The following is a 16045-nucleotide window of genomic DNA, read 5'->3' as shown; positions in this document are numbered from 1 at the left end:
CATAAAGTTACTTCACTCCCCATTGCTGCGGCGCGAGGCTTGTTGGCACAATCTTTAGCGCTATAAGCGGCGCTATCGGAGAACTTATAAGGTGTAAGTTCACGACCTTTGAGCATAATATTACCTTCGACGCGGTCAATATTTATTACCAATTAAGCCCAGTCCCCTTCTTTTATAGCCACACTTTCTTTATAGTCACATAAAAACCTTCATCGCTACAAATGGCGAAGCCGAAAATTGGAGGAAAACTTGCGAACTAATTAGGCTATAAAACTTTGTAATTTGAATTTAAGTGTTAGGGAGGGAAAGATATATAAGTTAAAGGATTAAGTCTATAACCACTAAGCTACGATAGGAAACCCTTTACAATGTCTCTTAAGAGATAATGGCCTCTCTCGAAATCAGTTAAGTGAAAAAATAAATTTATTTTGAATTGATACGATCGCAAAAAAAAAAAAATGTCAGACTACCTAAGGAATTTATTAATAGTGCAGAAGTCGGTCATGAAAAATATGAAAATAGCGAGGTCTATCCAGGAATACAATGGTCAATCAGATATTGACGAATTTAATGTCCAGATAGCCCAGTTTGTACAACTAACAAAAACAGAGCTAGAAGCGTTAGTCAACATGCTCCTTCTGCGATTGGAATGCCAAGCCATAACTTGTCTAAAACAAATTAAGCCTACCTGAGGCAATAACGCTAATTTGCCAATAAATGGGGCTGTTAAATTATTGAAAGTATTTATCGATAGTTTAGCGAAACCAATTCCATAAATAAATTGAAACACGGACCGGTGAGCATTAATTACTCACAAAATATAAGAGAATATCTTAATAATATACGCATTTCGGTATAGGAAAACTACGGAAAAGGTTCTGGGCAACTGTATGAAAAAGTCATACTAAATACCTTTTTGCAAGGGCTACCCCCAAAACTATATAGAGTGGTAATATCCAAAAATATTCAGACGTTGGATCTTGAACTTGAAGAGGAGAAGCAATTAATCGAAGTAGACAGAATGGTGACAAATCACAGTAAAGCAAAAATAAATAGCCTAAGTGATTCAAATGCAAAAATAAACTTCAAGGCCGAACAGACATCCCCCAATTTCTTTTCAAGGGATAACTCCCTAGTGCCACAAAGAAATAAAACGCAAGAAACCGCTGGGTAGAAAAAAATACATTTTCAGCCTGTCCAACATTCCAATTACAAAAATAACTCCACATTCATATGATCCTATAACTGCATTTGACCTCGACACATCGCGAGAGAGTGCTGTTATGTCCCCAACTACACGTACAGAATTGTTGTCGACAATAGTCAAAATAATGGCAACCATTTGTTCGGAAGAATAAATTTTAGTACCGGTGGTGCACTAGGTTACAATCAACGAAAATTACGCCAATCAATAGCCTAAAACGCGTACCAACCCAACTTTTATAACCCTCCCCCCTATCGAAAGATTACTTACCAATCTGAAAACCCAAATGCTCACCAAGCCCAATATAATACGAGACTACCAAACAGACATAACGAAAATTTACCAACGGGAAATGAAAATTCTGCAAGCCAACGGCATTGGCAGTCAGTGCCAGTAAGCAGCACCGACACGGGACATCTAGGTGACCATAATAACACATGGTGAAGGTAGACAGACGTAAGTCAATTAGATATTTCCACGGAAACTCATACGTCTGAATAGTTATTACAGGCACTGGCACATGAAATAAATGCCCAGAGAAACATTTCCGGCCCCTCAGAAAAAGAAAATCAATCCAGAGGGTGGCCAGATTATTTACTAGGTCAAAGAACATTGTAGTGCCATCTTTTAGAGGTATTAACAACAAGTAACCTCTATTTAGTGATTTGTGGATAGAAAACACTTACTTTAAGGCCTTAGTTGACAACGGAGCTACGGTCAATATCATAAGTTCATGCGTATTTAATATGTTGCCTCTGCATATTAGGCAACACAGAAATTTTAACAATCCCAATTTAACTAGTTTGAACGGGCATAAATTGGACGCAAAAGGTTTAGTTTGCCTAAACGTAAGAAGGGACAAAAGCATCTTCAAGACCAACTTTGTAATAAGCAATAACTTTCCGTGTGAAGCAATTATAGGCATAATTTGTTTAAGGTTCAACAGAGTGGTATTAGACGTAGCAAACGAGAGGCTTGTCTACCCAGCTATGGTAGGGAAAGAAATTTTTACCTTAAGGAATCGTAACAGAGGATACAAAGAAAACGTAACAGTAAACAAAATTTCTACCGGTATAATGTCACAATCTTCTGAACCTCATATCCCGCAAGGAGTAAAAAGAGTAATTGGAAATTTGTCCAATTATTCTGAAAGAAATTACAGAGAGGAAGTGAATTTAAGTAATAAAAGTATTGAGTCCATAAAAATTGAAATAGCAGACATGCAACAATATAGGTCAAACGAAATCAAGAAAATAGTGGAATTATGGAAAAATATAGTAAAACTCGACTTGAAGCCACAGGAGGCACGGAATGGCAAGGCTTAGCATCAATGTGCACCAAATGAATAATGAAAATAAAAAACAATATTATGGGTTCATGATAAGGGAAATAAAAGTCCCTCCCAAAACGGTACAGAAAATTCAAATATCACAAATTATTTAACCATTGGTAAGCAAATCTTAAATATGACTTGCAACCCCATCTGAAATTCCCGAAAATCTGCTATGCAAGGAAAAGATTATATACTATGACAAAGGAGAAGGTTTTATTTGGGTAACTAATAACCACGAAAATGATACAATTACAATAAAAAAGGGGACGTGTTTAGTTCAAATCCAAGTTTTATCGGAGAATGATTTAAATAGATGGGAAAATTCTATAAGAAACCTAGTTAACGGCATTAAAACTTCAAATGACAAGTATCCTGTAACTAAATCGCAATTTTTAAACAAGTGTTTTACGTTTATAACTATATGGATCCTATTACAGACATGGAACTCAAGAAAAAATTAGGCGAATTATTATGGAATTTTAAGCATGTATTTTCCACATCTGAAGATTACATCGTACCTATACCATTTTATGAGCACTAAATTTAAATGACTGGTAACTTCGTAGCAAAACAGTCATATCGCTTGCCGTACAAGCAAAAGGAGTGGTTAAAAAATACAATCCATAAATTAGAAAAAAAATGAAATTATACACTCCAGTATAAGTCTGTATAGTGCACCAGTGATCCTATTACCAAAAAAGGAATAGTGATCTTAGACTTCTAGCAGATTATAGAACCCTCAAAAAGAAAGTAGTTAGCGATAAATTTCCTTTACCAACAATAGATGAAATTCTTGACTCAATTTCAAGCAAAAACAAAATTTTACTTCTTTGGACCTCAACAAAGGCTACCACCAAGTAAAAATAGCTAACAAGAACTTCCATAAAACTCGATTTTCAGTGTATTAATATGTTTCATAAGAATGCTAAGGGGTACCTTTTGGACTTAAAACAAGTTCAAGCGCGCTATGTAGACCCCTATTACACCTGCTAAGAGGATTAAAGAATATCATTCATTTTGTCAATGACGTCATATGCGTGGGGGGAAACACTGAACAACACTTAGCAACATTAGCTAAGGTGTTCGAGAAGCTCAGACAAGGCAATTTAAAATGCCAGCCTGAGAAAGTAAATTTATTTCAACCTAAAATTAAATTTTTAGGAGTAGTAGTAACACAAGGAGAGATATCCCCAGACCCTGATAAAATAAAATGTATTGAAAACCTCAAACCCCCTAGAATCATAAAAGAATTAAGGCTAATTTTAGGTCTTACTGAATAATTTATAAAATTCGTAAGCAATTATGCCCAGACTGCAAACACTTTTATGAACTTAACAAAAGGGAGCTCCCAAAATGTTACCTGGTCCCGAGAAGTTCTAAATTCCCTAGACCAACACAAAAAGTCGCTCACTTCAGAATCAATTTTATCACTTCCTGACTTCAAAAAAGGAAAATTCTTGGGTACGACTGATGCTAGTTCGAATGTTATTGGGGCTATTTTTTCGCAAATAATTCCCATAGGAAACCATGATCCCTTCCAAGGACCTTCTAATCAAAAAAAATAGAAATAGTTATATGCTCTTTGAGTAGAACCTTATCAAAAGGCGAGATTAGTTCTTCTGCCACAAACTTAGAATTATTATCTATAATCCACCACTTGGAAAAACTTAGACCCTATTTAATTGGTAGAAAATTTATACTATAATCAGACCATAAAAGTTTGCAGCACTTGCGTATATTTCAAAACCCCACAGGAATTCTAGCTATATGGATTATGAAAATCCAAGACCTAGATTACGAATTTCAACATTTGAAAGGTAAACAAAACGCATATTGTGACTTTTTGAGTAGATACCCAGAAAATATTTCGTTGGAAGCTGAGGAAAATGAAGTTAACGCTATCAATGCTAAGAGCAAACACGAATTTAAGAAAAACAAAGTCAAAGACACAGTAAAGGAAAATAAGGTTAACTATTGTCCCTTGTCGATAGAAAATATAAAAAGAAAGCAAAGAAAAGGACGAAATGTGTTCGGCGCTTATTAATTATTTTGTGAATGACGATGCGTTACCGGATAAATTCGAAACTCTTAGAAAAGAAATAGATAATTTTTACTATGATCTTAATGAAGAAATACTATGTAGAATCGTGATTGCTGAGACAAATAGAAACCAAACTTCAATAATACCTGTATTACCACAAAACTTAATAGCACCTACATTTGAATGTTTTCATTCAGATATAGGTGGACATTAAGGAGTAATGAAAAACTTTCCATAAATTGAAACAATTTTTTTACGTGCCGTCGGCAATGACAAAACTTAAAGAATTTGTAAGTACATGCGAAGCGTGTAACTTAAGAAAAATCCCCCATGCTTATCCTAATCCTCCAATGGGAAGGGTCCCGGTAGCAAAGTACCCCTTCGATATTATCTCATTTGACTTATGCGAAACAAGCGGAGGCTTGCCTGTTTCTCGCAGAGGCCATACTTGTATTTTTTCAGTTATAGACCATTTTTTCGGATTTACTTTTGCAAAAGCATTAAAAAATCAAAGCGCTTACGCCACAGTAAGGCGTTAGCGAAATTATTTTTACAATTTGGCGTTCCATATAAGGTTTTGAGTGACAACGGAAGCAATTTTGTTTCAAAAGTAACAAAAGACTTAATGAGTTTTCTTAATATAGATAAAATGGTGACAGCTCCGTACCACCCACAAGTTAATGGTAAAATATAAAACAGGCATAAAATATTTTCTAACTTATTATGTTTTTATACGAAATACAATAGGAACGACTGGGATCAATTCTTACCTTATTTAACTAACGTAATCAATACTTCTTATTCAGAAACAACTAAAGATAATCCATTTTATCTACTTTTTGGTCGTGATTTTAGAATCCCGTATGATGAGATTATTGAATCTCAGCAGTATTATAATAGCTCTGAATATTATAAAAAAGAATCCATAAATAGGACGAGAAAAACTTATATAATAGTGAAGGAAGAGTCGGAAAAATGTAAAATAAACCAACAACTAAGAAACTAACCAAAAGTCAAAGGGAACATAGATTTTAAGACAGAAAACTGTGTCTACCTAAGGAACAAGGCAAAAACGGAAGGAAAAAAACTTTCCAACAAATATTCTGGACCGTAAAGAAGAGTCAAAAAGCACAATAGTGACTTTAATTGTTAAATATTATACCGCAATGGCGAAAGAATTTACAAGGCATGTTTTAGCCGAATAAAAAGAGCCGACTTTTTTGAAAGATGGGTATCACGTCCCTCCTCTACTGATTCGTCAGATGCCGAAAATGAGCCCCCCAAATCAAGATTGGCAGAGCTTAAATTTTAAACAAGATTATTTTGAAGATAACAGTGATGAGGAAAAATTCGAATAATTTTTAGCTATGAAAAATCTAGTTATTCCCAAGACACAATCCCTAATGCCAGGATTTTTCCCTGAAATAAAAACACCAAAGGATCCAAAAATTTAATTATCGGCGAGTGCAGTAGAACTGGATTATACAATATCCCCAAAAAACCAATTTTTGCCCGATAGAATTTCAACCCCTTGTCCCCCCAAAAGATTTCCAGACGATATGGCTTCCCCTGCAGCACCGATAGAAAGACCCTTGTCTTTAAAGGAGGAATTAAACAGAGCTGTAGAAACCCCCGGCATTATTGTAAGGAAAACTCCTCCAAAGATTTAACTAAAATAAACCTGCGAGAAGCTATGGATTTAATAAATTTCCCCATAAAAACGAGTCAAAGTACATTGCCCGAGAATAAAACTCCCAAGGATGACCAGCAAGGACAATTTCATGATATAACTGTGTCCAAGGTCAAGCCTAAACAGTGGACTTCATGGAGGGAAACCCTAGAGCAAAAAATGCCCCATCCCCCTGAAGACATGGCATTCAAACAGTGGAGGAACCCCGCAAAAACCCCTTGATTCCTCCCAAAGCTCTCAAGAATCTTTCAAATCTCCCGAGTTGAAAACTCAAGACGAGGACTTAGGGTATAAACCTGCTACTTCCAGGGGAGTAGAAATTTACGAAGGAAGGGCAGGTGATACCTCAAAAAGTGCCACCTCTAAAAGTTCTAATCCGGATTTTTCGGAAACCAGTTCCAAAGAGTCTGACAACGAATCAGACCAGATAGTAGTTAAAAAAAATAGGGAAATAAAGAACGACTTCAGCAGCCGGACACGCGAAACAAACGAAATTAAAAGGCGAATAATTTTTGAAAAAACAATACGAAAAGTTTTACATTATTTCGCTATAAAAACTGAAAAAGAAAAAACCGCAAGAAACCGAGGAGAAAATAACGACACAGTCAGGCAGAACGGTTAAAAAACCTGACAGATGGAAATATCCCTAATTAACGTAAAGAAAAATTTCAAATCCCTTATGAAAATCAACTTGTGACCCACCATAATAAATTTAACAGTGTGCAAGTAAAGTTAACCAAGTAAATAATAATAATAAAAAAAATAATAATAATACGATTGATGTCAAAACATTGGTGATCAGAGAGAAAGGTTGGAACAGAAAATAACCAAAGGTAGGAAGATCGTGGTCGACTGAAAACGACAAGTGGTGCTGGACCACGTCTTGTGGGAAGTCTGGGGGGGGGGGGGGTAGCTCGCCCTCAAGCAGCGTTTGGTTTGTTGCGGGCGTGCAACATTTACAAATGAAGACCAAAGATTAAAGTATGTGGATGATAGATACGGATTATTCTCAACCAATTTCTGGTGGAACCTACTACTGGCTGTATGTTTCGTATTCGCGACTTCCCTGACCATAAGAACCCTATTGACTTGTAATTACGGAAAAATCCTGAGACTAAGAAGGCGAAAACCAAGAGAAGAACACGGGGAAACGGCTGAAATGCAGAGGTTAAAACCGAAACCCCCTGAGAACGTCTAAGCCAAGAAAAAGGGAAGACATTAGAAAACGAGTGGGTATAGAGGTCTCCACTCGTCCTCGCTATGTCTTGTTCCCTCATTGTAAGGTTGTTTACGTAAAACCGTTTGGTTATGACGCTTCAAAATGCGTTTCTTAAACAGCACGGACGTGCGTGAACGATGCAGACATGAAATATATTATAAAATTAGACCTCAAACTTAATAATGTAGAATAAATTATGTTTATTTAATAAGTATTGAAGAATTAAATAAGCCCTTTATCGTTGTTTCCTTTCACAAAACAAATTTGAATACATTTCTGTTTCAGATTTCCCAATGGGAATTATGTCGTTTTATTATAACCAACTTGATAACAATTTCATTTTGTGTACTAATATCAGTGTATTTATCTAACTCTTTGTTGTAGCGGAAAATTCATGTACCCAATCGATACGTGACCTATTTGTACTATGAGTATTTACTTTAAAGAACTTATGGTTCTGTCTCGCTATTTTTATTACAGGAAGTGGATTGACATATTAGATATCGAGCATTACAATGAGTTTTCCAGTGCAGATGCAACCTATTTGTATCTATTTTCATCATACTTCAACAAACAAAGAGTACTCACCATACACTCCAGTCAATATTCATCCCAGCTTCGTCTACGAAAACAACAGTTACCTTTGATCATTGTTTCTTCGACCACGAACCATATTACGTATCAGGTAACATTATATTTGAATCTCAGTATCCAGTGCTTTATCGAACTATACAATCACATAAATTTTGAGAACCCCATCGACCAGTACAAGATATAAGTACATAAATATCGCCTTTGATAATCATTATGGATCCATATACCATATGTCCGTATAGTCATGATATTTGATGACCCCAAAAACTATTTATGTGTCACAGACTTACGCGTCGAATCCCTTTCGACCATCACTCGAAATCCATCCTATCTCCTCTGTGTGGAAAATTCATATCTCTGTTATCCCATAAATGTTACGAGATAATTTCTGAACAATGGACCTGGAAACCAAAATTAACCCCAGTGACCAACCCCTCAGGGACAATATACCCCTCCCACAAGTTAAAGACAATATGTTGAAGAAGTCACTATAGTTTGATGCCGACCTGTTCCAAACCCAAACTTCAATTCCCCCATGATTAACCTAGGAATTACCGCAAAGGTTAATAGATGCAAGCCATGAGCTAAAAATTTTATAAGAGACACAAATGAACAATTTTGTGCGAGAATAAATTATCTATGTGCCTCAAAATATCCCAAAAATGATATGCTGAGAAGAAAATAAACGCACTCCCAGTGTTTGACCCCTTAATGATAAGGCACCCTATGAAGTATCAAAAAGCAGGTGAAAATGAACCCTGATAACATATCCCACACCTGTAGTTGGAAGCATCATTTTCCAGTTGACAATTAGAGAAAGCTCATCGTATGAACACAATTGTGCTTGAACTGTCCCATGAAGAAACTATAACGTAAGTGCTTTAAAAAATTTTGCAAAGACAAAAAGAGTGAAGGACAATAATTTACAACAGAAGGATTGAGTAAACTAAAGACTCGAATGGTGATGAAATAGATGTGAATTTACATATGTTACTTCTTAATAACTTTGATAACTCAAAAATCCCTTTATCCTATCATTAACGTTGCGTAGCAAAAATCCCCAGTGAAAGTGTTTTAATGTTACCAGTGAACATGGTAAACCCAATATTGTGTGTTATAAATCGTTCTTGTATGTAATGTTAGATGTCCAGATAGATTTATGTGTAGCGTTGTCGAGCTATTCATTTAATGTAGCATAGATAGAAAGTAATGTGCCATATAAACAGCAAAATAAAAAAAAAAACCTTGTAAAAAGTGAATTCAAAAAAAAATGTGAAGGTAGAAGAGCCCCAACCTTGTTGAAAATGTAAAAGTAATCAGTGTTAGACGTATAAAAAAATTTTTAGCGTAGTAGCTAGCCAAGGACTATGAATAATCTTAGTCCGGTAGATGAATTTTAGATAGGGACGTAGAATAAAATAAGAAAAGTAATAGAGAAAATTTTTAGCACTCCTGATTAAGCCATAACATAAACATAAAATAATTATGTAGAAGAAATAGTTAATAAATTGCGAACATTTTAAAAGCCCAAAGGCAAGCAAGTATTAATGAAGGGTCGTCATTAATTGATGGTATGGGTAATATGTACCGTGAGTAAAACGCGATGTATTTAAAATACAAAAATAAAATTCTTTATTTATAAATCTAATTCCGACTTCCTATAATTAAGTTAAACCTTACTTCAAAAATTAAATTTCCTAAAACAGCAAAGAAAAAAAAACCGCAGTTAGCCGCAGACAAAGAACGGCGCTAACCAAGCTTTGGATTTCGCCCAGAGAGTGGGGAATAAAAAAGGTGCTACGCACAATATTTCTAAGGAATTTTAAATGATAAGAACCGTGTGAACGTTTGAATCATCAGAAATATTTAAAACAATTTATTGGACGAAGGGTTTGCATCCTTGGGCCACTTGAGCCAATTGTGAGCCAGTTCTTACAGCGCAGGACAAAAAAAAATACGTTTGATAGTGGGATAAAAGTGCTTTTTGAAAAGATTCGTAAATCGGAATCAGGACCATTCAGATAGAATTTTTGTCGCCATTCAGGCATGGCGATTCTCTCATTGTTGTATCTCAGTCACCGTTATTGTCATTTGAAGTGACCCATTGCTGTTCACCCAAATATGTAAGTTTCAATAAATCTATTGCTTTTTTTACCTGTGTTTATTTCATTTTATATGTCTGTAGCCAGCCTAATAACAGGTAATTAGTTTGCAAATCTCCAAGGACGTTACCAGGGAATCTGATCTCCAGATAGCTCAAGGAAAAGAGGTCACATTTATATTTCTACACATTTTATTTTCTCTCAATAATTGAGGATGGCGCGGTCATAAAGTTACTTCACTTCCCACTGCTGCGGCGCAAGGCTTGTTGGCCCAATCTTTAGCGCTATAAGCGGCACTATCGGAGAAATTATAAGGTGTAAGTCCACGACCTTTTGAGCATACTATTGCATTTGATGCGGTCAATATTAAGTACCAATTAAGCCCAGTCCTTCTCTTTTATAGCTAATAATTTCTTTATAGCCACAAAAACCTTAACCGCTACAGTAGCTATTAAGGATCTTTGGGTGTGACAAGGTCCGAACGGCTGTAGCAATGAAATGTCAATTTTAATCTACATGGTTTTAAACTTAAACAAAAGACGTCGATCTCCTTAACCACTGAGTCATCTGGTTGTTCAAGTGGTTAAAATCGTTTAAAAACTCCTCTATCTTGCCGATTTCTGAACATTTAGAAGTAGCCCTGAGCAAAAATTATGTTTTCGAGAACTAAAAAAGTGAGAAGACAAGGTCGATTGAAATAAATTCGCTTGAGTTATACTCGATAAAAACTGGTGACCAGCGTTTGATAAAAAATCACAGCTGAAAGTATAAAATATAAAACAGAAACATTCGCTAGCCTGTTTGATAGTTCAGGTTAGGTAAGGTTAGGCTGGGTTGTAGCGGCTACAAATAAAATTAAGCCGCAACACAGCTTTTCTGCGAACCTACTTTCTTTCTATGACAGCAGTATAATAATAGCCATATGCACACGGCTAGACGTCACGGGGATTTACGCGGAACGCACCAGCAGGGAATGGCTATTCACTTCTTCTTTTCAGCCTTCTCAGCGGCCTTTTTGACTTTGCCACCAGCAGTAGGTAGGTCCTTGAAGTTGACCGACTTGATGACAAACGTCAACCATAAGATAGAAGAAAAAGATGAATTCGATAGTTCTGGCACACCACATTGTCTAAGACTTTAGGTCCTATTCCTATTCGGTGGATAAATGGAAGTACTCTGAAAATGGAAACATTGCGTTCTCTGATTGTGGTTGAAAAGTCTCAGATCGGTTCCAAGAGACAAGCGACGGCCATTATCGATTTAAACTCACCTGAAGGGGTTTTCAGTTGGGCGGCTGGGTGGCTGTATGGCATCAAGAGCTTCAAGGAGGGTCTTGTCGTTGGCCTTGCCTTCTTTGCACTAAATGGCCCACCCATTTTACCATCGAAGTGTGTCAGATGGCTCCAACATGTAGTCTCCGTGCCAATCAGAAATTGGGACGAAGGCAACGGATGCTGGGTTGTAACCGATCTTCTTGATGTAGGCGGAAACTTCTTTCTTGATTTCCTCGAGACGAGCCTAGGAGAAGATGTTCCATGAAGAAACATTTTTGAATTGAAAATCTCATTTTAGGATTGAGATGTGGAAAACGTAGTTGGAAATGAAGATATTCTCTCTTTGCAGAAAAAACGAACTAATAGGATACAAAAAAAGGAGGATGGGAATCAAAGAAAAACAAGAGAAAGAAAATAAAAGAGTAAGATCAGATTTAATAGAAAAAGTAGCAGAAACAAAGAGTAACATTAAGAAACAAGAAAATAGAAGAGTAACATCAGAGCAAACATTTCGATTATTCAAGCTGAAGACAATTACAATTCTCTCCCTGACTCAGTAGTCTAAGATGACACAATTAATGTTTGCAGAAATGGACTTGATTGATTTAAAAAGGTCTGTTGACAAAAAAGGCTTTAAATGGTTTTCTCGCAACTCCAGGGCCGGATTTATGTTCTTCCTTTTCCAGTATAAAGTATAAATTAGTGTTGCCCTGTGTAAGAATTTATTTCATCCAAATGTTAATGCATTCATAAGAGTGAGATTAATGTGTTTATTAGAAAAAGATCCACGACCTGAAAAAATATCATTTAACTACCATTCTGAGATCACCAGCTCGTACAACGCTAACCAAAATAAAGCAGAACGGATTTCCAAAAATTGCCCTGGCCAATCTCCCGTCACAGTCACAGTCAAAGATTAAAATAACTAAAACAATATAAAAAGAAGTTCTGAATTCTGATTTTTATTTCCCTTCAATTTCAACTCTAAATGCTAAAAGCTTAAACGTAGATAAAATGGCAGAGTTAAAGCAAATTGTTTATTTCCCAACGACAAAAGGTGATACTCTACTGGATCTGATTTGCAGAATTTAAGCAATGTTTATAATGAATCCCGAGAACCACCTCCCCTAATGGTAGCTACCATTATATGGTGCATTTGACACCTCTCCTTCATTTTAGATTAACTATATTATTAAAACTGTAAATTATTGAAGGAATTTTTAATTTTGGCAATTAGATTTCTTCTGAATCTTGGGCTGATGTAATCCTTAATACATTTAGTCATAAAAGATAAGCTCTATAGTAAATATTAAGAATGCTTTCTTGAGAAGACATTCAGACGTTGTAATACGGATCGACCTTACATTACGCAAGAAATGAAAGATTTAGTTAGACATAAGATTCAGCTTCCCTCTAATGATTTAGTATAATGATAAGACGCTTAGGATTTAGTCAGTCAAATAGATTGGGTTCGGATTCATCCTCTATTTGCATGCCCATGTCGTCATCCTTGCAGTACCACCTCAAAAAGTTGTTCAATAATATAGGCGGAATCTGCCACCGATCCACCGACGAACGCTACGAGTACCCAGCTGCTTTACATGCATGAGGGAATCCACAGTTTTCACTTTCAGCAGATTTCGCAACTTAGTTTTAATGTTTGTTAATTGAGAAAATTGTCTTTCGGCACCAGCACTTGAGTGAGGTAACGTGCATAAGTTCAACATAAAGTTTGATAGTTCAACGAATTTGGGAGTGCCATCAGGATTTTTCACATTTAACAACAGCTTCCAAAAATAAGATGGAGAGAAAACTAGCTCTTCACCACCGGACTTCAGGATCATTCCTTCTCTAAAATCTGGCAAGACCAACCACTGGTCTTCAAGAGTGTCCCTAGAAGACTCTATCTCGCTCTGACTTTTCCCCAGAAGTTTACTAAATCTTCTGGTCAAAGGACTAATCGTTTCAATAGTTCCACTCACGGCAACTTTTGGGTCTAAGCACTTGAGTGCTTGTAACGTCTTATCTTTATGATTGACCCGCTTTCTCAATTGCTTCCCCAGTTCAACGTAGAATACAAAGCACGTCAGCTTAAACTGTTCAACGGCTTTCTTAAACACTCTTTCTTCGTTCAGATAAGCTTCTGTGTTGGGACCACACGAAATATCTTTCCCATCTTTGTAGTTTCTGGGCTCAAGGGGCACTTCAAAAGCATCACTTCGGTTCAAAAGTTCTTGTTTCACGAAGCATCTCATGATCACTTTCAGTGCCGATCTAAAGCTTGTTATCAAAGTGTGGATCATTGTGTCCTTAGACTGGAAGTGTACGTTCAAGCTATTAACCTTACCAAGTACGAAAGCTAGAAAGTACAGATATGTCTTCGTTGTTGGTTCTTTCATATAGGCTAGAATCTTGGATGCCTTATCTTTTGAACCTGTAATAAGTAAAATACTAATCATTAAATTGTCTAAATTTAAAATTTAATAAATGATCGAAGAGAAAAACAAAACAAAATTTAATTTAAGTGAAATTTGTTTTTTTTAGGATTTTGGTTAACCGAGTGGTGCAGTTAAATTGACGCGGAAATGACGTAAGAGCCCAAAATTGTGGTCAGAAAAGAAACTATAAAAAGTTTGAGAAAGCAGTGGCAGGAGGAACTTTTGGGCTGCCTAAACGAATATAGTTTTCCAGTTAAATAAATAGAGTAAAATTAAAATGTTTGTGATCGGTAGTTAGGATATGAGGGAAGATTTGTTTTGCGAGGAAGAAATAACGACAATACTAAAAGGGTTACAAACTAATAGAGCTTTAGGTGCTGATAGGGTAGTAAATGAGTGTCTTAAATATGGTGGCTCTGAGGTTAGAAACAACCTACTGAAGATTATGAATATGAGCCTTGAAAAAGGGGAAGTACCAAATGATTTTAGGAAAACCTTAATTAAGCCATTTTATAAGAAAGGTGATAAAGTGAGTGTCGTAATTATCGAGGCATTAGTCTGGTCTCTGTAAGTAACAAATTACTTAGTAATATTAGACTTTTTAGACTGGGAGATACCGTAGACAAAGTTTTAAGAGAAGAACAGTGCGATTTAAGAAAAGTTAGAGAATGCGTCGACCAAATTTTCACTTTTAGGTTAATAATTGAGAAGTGCCTGTGTTGTAAAAAACCTTTGGTACTCAGTTTTATAGATTATGAGCAACCGTTCGTTTCTGTTCATAGAAGGGCTTTGGCAAAGGTATTATCCTTGCATGATAAACCAGACAAATACATTAAAGTGATTAGTGCTATGTACGATAATAAGACGGCTGCAGTCAAGGTAGGAAATCAGGTTAGCAGCTAGTTTTTTATTAAATCAGGAGTTAAGCAGGGATGTGTTCAATCTCCCTTTATATGGATTATTTTGATGGATCTTGTATAAAGAGGTCACAGGAAAGGCAATGGGAGACCACGGAATCAAATGGGGAGGAAAAAGTCTCCTGGACTTAGATTATGCTGATGATTAAGCATTCTACAGGAAAGTGTGAGCAAAATGTATTAATTTTAGAGGTTTTGCGAGTTCAGGGTGATAGAATAGGTTTGAAAATTAATGTTAAGAAGACTAAGTCACTAAGGCTAGGAATAAGGGAATATGAAAAGGTGACGTTGGGTGATGAAAAGATTGATCAAGTGGGCAGCTTCACTTACCTTGGCAGTATTATTAGTAAAGATGGTGGGAGCAGTGAAGATGTTAAAAGTAAAATAGTCAAGGCTCAGGGTGTTTTATCACAATTAAAAAAAGTTTGGAAGAATACGAAGATAAGTCTGCAAACCAAGATTAGAATATTAGAAGCTACAGAGAGAAAGAATAGTCCCGAGCTAAGGTTGGGTGAGCGGGATAGCCCTTAAAAACACCGTGGGCAAGAAAAATCATAACAAACCGTTTTCTGAAGAGGGTTCCTTTGACTATTTGTGAAAAAATAAAATCAGGGATGACCATTATTCCAAAACTCGTCTGGAAAATGCCTCTAGAGAAAGTCATTGGTTGTTGGTGATCCACAACAATTTTTAATTCGCAGACTGGAGGAACTCCTGTCTCTGGTTGAGTTCTATGATTCTTTTTGGGCTTCCTGCAACAAAGTTTACAAGATCTTTCATGAAGAGCTCCAATCCGTCCGGAAGAAACTTGAATGCATAGCTAGCACACAGCGCAAGTGAATGGCTTGTGCATCCAAGGGTAAAAAGATGTGGTAATGATTCCTGAAGCAGAGCACCTAGTCCAGCATGAACCCCAGTATTTACAGATGCATTGTCATAGGCAATCCCCATTAGATTGTAGACTGGAACTTCAATGTCTTTGAGGTAAGTTTTTATTAGCTTTTTCTGTCCCTCACTTGATGCATCAGTCACTTCTACCAGACCTAAGAACTCCTCCTTCACTAAAAGAGTTTCAGGATGCTTGTATTATGCAATCATGATAAGCATGTTTGCTGAACTCTTGTCTGTTTTCTCGTCCAATATGAACAAAAAATATGCAGTAGTAAGAAGGTCCTATAAAGTCTTACACACCTGCAGAGCCATAAGGTCATTAATCACTCTCTTTACTTTTGT

Source organism: Artemia sp. Qi Xiang Cuo, chromosome 17, assembly GCF_049724085.1.
Source record: "Artemia sp. Qi Xiang Cuo chromosome 17, ASM4972408v1, whole genome shotgun sequence".
NCBI classification, from domain to species: domain Eukaryota; kingdom Metazoa; phylum Arthropoda; class Branchiopoda; order Anostraca; family Artemiidae; genus Artemia; species Artemia sp. Qi Xiang Cuo.
The sequence above is the reverse complement of the archived record's forward strand: the minus strand, read 5'-3'. Positions refer to the sequence as shown.